Source organism: Lissotriton vulgaris, unplaced genomic scaffold, assembly GCF_964263255.1.
Source record: "Lissotriton vulgaris unplaced genomic scaffold, aLisVul1.2 SCAFFOLD_1646, whole genome shotgun sequence".
Classification (NCBI taxonomy): domain Eukaryota; kingdom Metazoa; phylum Chordata; class Amphibia; order Caudata; family Salamandridae; genus Lissotriton; species Lissotriton vulgaris.
In genome coordinates this window covers 476,260-482,092 of record NW_028251078.1, presented here as the reverse complement: position 1 = coordinate 482,092, position 5,833 = coordinate 476,260, and the positions used below count along the sequence as shown (strand labels likewise).

The 5,833-nt window shown below is 50.0% G+C and overlaps 1 non-coding gene across 1 annotated transcript; it reads right to left on the bottom strand.

The window, feature by feature from the left end:
* Window positions 1-3,192: 3,192 nt before the first annotated feature.
* TRNAE-UUC (transfer RNA glutamic acid (anticodon UUC)) lies at window positions 3,193-3,265 on the bottom strand. Its single transcript has one exon. It is a non-coding gene; the product is annotated as a tRNA-Glu (tRNA).
* Window positions 3,266-5,833: the final 2,568 nt, after the last annotated feature.

Below are 5,833 nucleotides of genomic sequence, written 5' to 3'. Positions count from 1 at the left end.
TCCTAACCTCACCGGAGCCTCCATAGTGCATAAAATGCGGAAACCAAGAACTTTGCTCAGCGCTGTTAAACAACACAGGTTTTATCAGCAGCCGTCAAGGACATATCGGCTGAGTCTGGTGGCTTAGTGGACAATTGCATCCACTGCGGGGCCAGGGTTCAAATTGCTGGATTAAGCAACAAAGGGACAGCTGGTTGGCATGTAGTGTGGGGCCTCCACCCAAATTGGGGTCAAAGTGACATGCAGATGAACATTTTTACAGATCCCAGCAAAGCCATGCTGTTCACAACATTGATTGACAACCAAGTGCCAAGGATAGGGAGTATAGTAGTTATCGCAGTTAGCAGAGGCATATCACAAGATGGAACAGGATACACATGTTTTGCCGAGGCCTTCTTTGACGCTGAGTCATTGCAATTTATACCACACCAGTGTCGCTTCAGTTTAGCTAAAAATGTACCTGCTGCATCGCCGCTGAATCCAGGTGGTTTGTGGAAGTTGTCATCTAACAAGTGTGCTGCGGATCCAAATGTTGGGGAAACACCGGGTTAGAGCACAAAACGGCTACAAGGTAGTAAAAAACATTTTGCCATTCCCAGTATTCGAGAAAGGGCAGGGAATTGCACATATGGATCTCCTCCTGTTTCCACCCACTTGACTGATCCCTGTTATACATTAGCAGAAGTTTTTAATTGAACGACTACGCCAGGGTGGGTACATCAGCATGGCGACACAGCACCTAATTATCGCAGTCAGATGGTGGGAGACTTGCATGCAATAGGGACATGGATTAAGCGAAATACGGGGTGCAAGGCTCCCCCCTTCACCTTATCGTATTAGATGGTAGGGGGGTGGGACTATAGGCGTTACATTTGCCCATACATGGGCAGAAGGGCACACAGGCAGGAACCTGCAATAGAGTGGAATAAATAGGTTTTCCTTTTGGCCATTTCTATAAAAGATGTGCACTCTGTAAACGTGAGAGTATGGGTAACAGGATCCTGCATTTAAGCAAGCCTGGTGGGCTGTGTAGTTTGTCACTCCACAAAAAGTGCTGTGACTCCAATTATGTGGAGAAATATCGGTTCAGAGCACAAATTGTGACAATTAACAAAACACTTCTTGCATTCTTATTCAAGAATGTGCTGGTAAAATTGCTCTTATGTTACTCCATGTCCTCACTATTTCAAAAGCATTGTTAGTGGCATCTGTTTCAGCACATTGGTGAATTGTTTGCAAAACCTGGCTTTGGGCTACTAACACTGGGATTGGTACACCAGCAGGGCGACTCAGCATCTAAAGATCACAGTCAGACTGGGGGTTTTGCAGGCAATAAGCATTGAAATGTAGCAGGATTTAGGAGTACCCTTAGGGTGCCTCAGGCCCTCTCCCCCACCACCCATGGTCAGATATACCTTTGCTTTGGTTTAGGTTTCATCGAAGACGCCATCCTGGACCCCTCCCAGTCCAGATTCTGCAGCAACCACAGCACCGAGACTGCCCTCCTCGCCGCCATTGATGACATCCGCATGTTACTCGACCAGGGACACACTGCAGCCGTCATCCTTCTAGACCTCTCTCCAGCCTTCGACACCATCGCACTCTTGCAGCCAGACTCCACGATGTCGGGATTCGAGGAACTGCCCTCAACTGAATCCAATCCTTTCCCTCCAGTAGAACCCAGAGGATCAGACTCCCTCCCTTCCTCTCCGAACCCACAGAGATAGACTGTGACGTACCCCAAGGATCGTCATTCAGCCCCACGCTCTTCAACATCTACATGGCCCCCCTCACCACCATCGTCAGAGAGCATGGGCTCAGCATAGTGTCATACGCCGACGACACCCAGCTCATCCTCTCTCTCAAGAAATGCCCCGAAGACACCAGACTCTGCTTTCAGGAAGGAATAGAGGACATTGCAGCCTGGATGAAAAATGGCTGCCTGAAGCTCAACTCGGAGAAGACTGAGGTCCTGGTCCTCGGACCCTCCACCTCCACCTGGGACAACACCTCTGCCCTCTGGAGTCCACCCACCCCCACAGACAACGCATGGAACCTGGGCATCATCCTTGACTTCTCCCTCACCATGACCCAGCAGATCATCTCCGTCGCCTCCACCAGTTTCAACTGCCTTTGCATCCTTAGCAAGACCTTCAAAAGGATACCCCCTAAATGCAGAAGCATGAACACATGACCCAACACCTACAAGACCTCCACTGGCTCCCCGTAGAGAAGAGAATAACATTCAAACTGCTCACCCACGCCAACAAATCCCTCCACAACATCGGACCCAAATACCTCAATGAGACAGTCTCCTTCCACGTACCCAAAAGGAAGCTCTGCTCCGCCGACCTCGCTCTAGCAGAAACCCCCTACCTCCTCAGAAGTCCTTCGAGCCAGATTTGAACCAGCGACCTAAGGATGTCAGTCACTCCACTACAGTCCTACCCTCTACCAACTGAGCTTTCGAAGGTGGGGATAGAATTAATTGACAAGGCACTATATGGCATGAGAAGCGGGCCGGGAGCCTGTCCATGTAGGCAGCTATTTGTTTCTAAACACTAACTCAAGGGCTTTTTAAAGTTGCAAAGCCCACAATGGAGAGTTTTTTTTTACCAAACAACACCTCCCTCAAAAGGGCTGAAAAGAAACAAGCACATTTTTTACCAATCCATAGGCACTTCTCAGACACATGAAAATAGGGAATAACAGCCCTTAACCTTTGCAATAGTTCTCCCCCTGGAGAGTTCCAGGACTGCCTGCATGGACACTTCCCTACAGGCTCTCACCCTCTGCGCCCTTGCTGCTGCTGCTGCTATGTGTGCTCAGGGGGATTGTTTCTGTCTTACTCTGGCTACACATGTACATGTTTGCCAGATTTACAATGAAGTTCCCATCAGTGTGGTGTTTCTCTAGGCAAAGCTCACAAATCAAAAGAAACAGGCCACTTGCATTTGCCAATGCTTCTTCCAAGTGATAATTCATCTGTTATGAAGAATGAGCTTTGATAACCAGCATTCACTTTTCTATCAGTGCTTTGTCACTGTCCCTGAAAACGTCACATTTTATTAACAAGTAACGAAAAAATGGATGTAATAAAAGATTTGTAATTTAAAAATTCTTAGAAAGTGTGTTTAGATGCGATTAAAATAAACCCATAGAGAAAACACACTAAAAACTGAAAACGTCTCCTTTCCTAGCCGGGAAATCGAACCCAGGCCGCGGCGGTGAAAGCGCCAAATCCTAACCACTAAACCACCAGGAAAATATTTTTAAATACCACAGCACGCGCTCCAAGACACGGTGTGAGGCTGTGTATGCTCATGGACTACAATAGGTAGAAAAAACACTCGACCTACGATTTGCTAAACTTAAGAAAACATAAACAGACACGTTAAACACACTGCTTTGAGGCACACTGTGAAGAAATAAATTTACTGCACCTTAAATAGACTCAGAACTCAGGAGAGTTTCCAAGCGAGGAAGATGCAAGGAACCATCATAACACACAAGGAACTGGAGAGCAAAAGCAGCAAGAGCAGCTCTTCTCGGGGCCCCAGGGGAGTTCAGTGCTACTTCTCAGGGCACTGTAGTATCCTGTGAGGCACGTTCTAGTGTCCCATAGGAAGTTGTCATGCCAGCCACTCCCTCAAGGGCTGGGCACACTGCACCCATCCATCACAGGTGTCACAAGTGACGTGACCCCGCTAATAAAAGGGCCCGGGGGCACGTGCTCGAAGCCAGTTTACTGTACAACATAGCCAGTGTCTGAGTCCATCATTTCCCCACCATGTGGGCCTGAGGCCCAACACTATACTGGTGACGAGGCGGCAGCTAACCTATGGGGGACCCGCTGCTCTGCGCTTCATCGCTTCCTGTGGAGGAGGAAACGTGCCTGGCAAGCGGTACCACCAGCGCACCAGTTCAACGCCACCCGTACACGGGCGAGCTTTGTGCTCTTTGCATCACCCAGTCACTGTCTCCCAGTCCTGTAAGGACTAGAGCTGCTAGTACAAGGCCCCCGTGATAACACAACAGTCGTGACCGTGCTGCAGGCGACGAAGGAGCCGGCCAGCCTCGACTGCGAGAAAGTGGTGGAAACCCCGGCCAGCTCCGTAGCGCCCACTGGCGGTCCACCTGTGTCGGCACGAGCACGAAGATGGAAGAGAGTGCACCCAGCAACTGCCCGAGCCCAGGGATAGCACCGCAACTTTCATACAACACTCGGAATGTGCCCGCAGCGTAGCAAGTAGCCCACAGTGACAAGACGGCCTGTGACCTGAAGGGATCCAAGCACCGAGGGCCATTCCTGCAGGCAAGCCCCCATGCGGCCACAGCACACAACCCGCAACAGCAGGAAAGCCTGCAAACCTGTTGCGGCTCAGCGCCTAGTAAGACCTGTGGCCCCGCTCACACCCACCTGCTGATCCTCCACCTTCCTGCGCGCCAGCAGCCTCTACAAATCGGGGCTCGAACAGTGCTGGATTACTGCCTGTCATCTCGCTGGCACCGTGAAGGAGAAGAGTGGGCAGATGCATCCGCCGTCGCCGAGAATAACAAGCACTGGAAATGCAATAGGTCTCGCATTAGGAAAGTTTGAGCGATTGGTATTGTAAATGACACTTTTTTTATTTATGTGTTGGTTTTGAAAATAGAAAAATTAATAGCTTTGTCAGTTACAATGTCAATAGTTTTAACTTTCGCAAATGTGACACCTATAGCATTTGTAATGCAATGTGTGTTGTATTTACGTGACTTAGATGTATTGATATTACAAATAACAATGGCTTTTAATTTTGTAAATAATTAATACTTAAATAAAATGTATTGTAATTTATAATGGCAATAGCTTAAACGTTTGTAAATAACTTTTGTGAAGATTATGTTCAGTGTATTTTATTGTGACGAAAATTCAAGAACATTGCATTTGCACCTACACACACACAGAGCCACACACACACACACACACACACACACGCACACACACACACACACACACACCCACACACACACACACACACACACACACACACACACACACACACACACACACACACACACACACACACATATAGATGTGGTGGTGGTGGATCTGGGGGATATGGTGGTGGTGGATGTGGTGGTGGATGTGGTGGTGATGGTGGATATGGTGGTGATGGTGGTGGATGTGGGGGTGGATGTGGTGGTGGATGTGGTGGTGGTGGTGGATGTGGTGGTGGTGGAGGTGGTGGTGGATGTGGTGGAGGTGGTGGTGGATGTGGGGGTGGATGTGGTGGTGGATGTGGTGGTGGTGGTGGATGTGGTGGTGGTGAATGTGGTGGGGGTGGATGTGGTGAAAGTGGTGGTGGATGTGGGGGTGGATGTGGTGGTGGATGTGGTGGTGGTGGTGGATGTGGTGGTGGTGAATGTGGTGGGGGTGGACGTGGTGGAAGTGGTGGTGGATGTGGTGGATGTGGTGGATGTGGTGGTGGATGTGGTGGTGGAAGTGATGGTGGGTGTGGTGGATGTGGTGGTGGATGCGGTGGTGGATGAGGTGGTGGATGTGGGGGTGGTGGTGGATGTGGTGGTGGTGGATGCGGTGGTGGTGGTGGATGTGGTGGTAGTGGATGCAGTGGTGGTGGTGCATGCGGTGGTGGAGGAAGTGGTGGTGGATGTGTTGGATGTGGTGGTGAATGTGGTGGATGTGGTGGTGGTGGATGCGGTGGATGTGGTGGTGGATGTGGTGGTGGTGGGAGTGGTGGATGTGGTGGTGGATGCGGTGGTGGATGCGGTGGTGGTGCATGTGGTGGATGTGGTGGTGGTGGATGTGGTGGTGGATGTGGTCGTGGTGGTG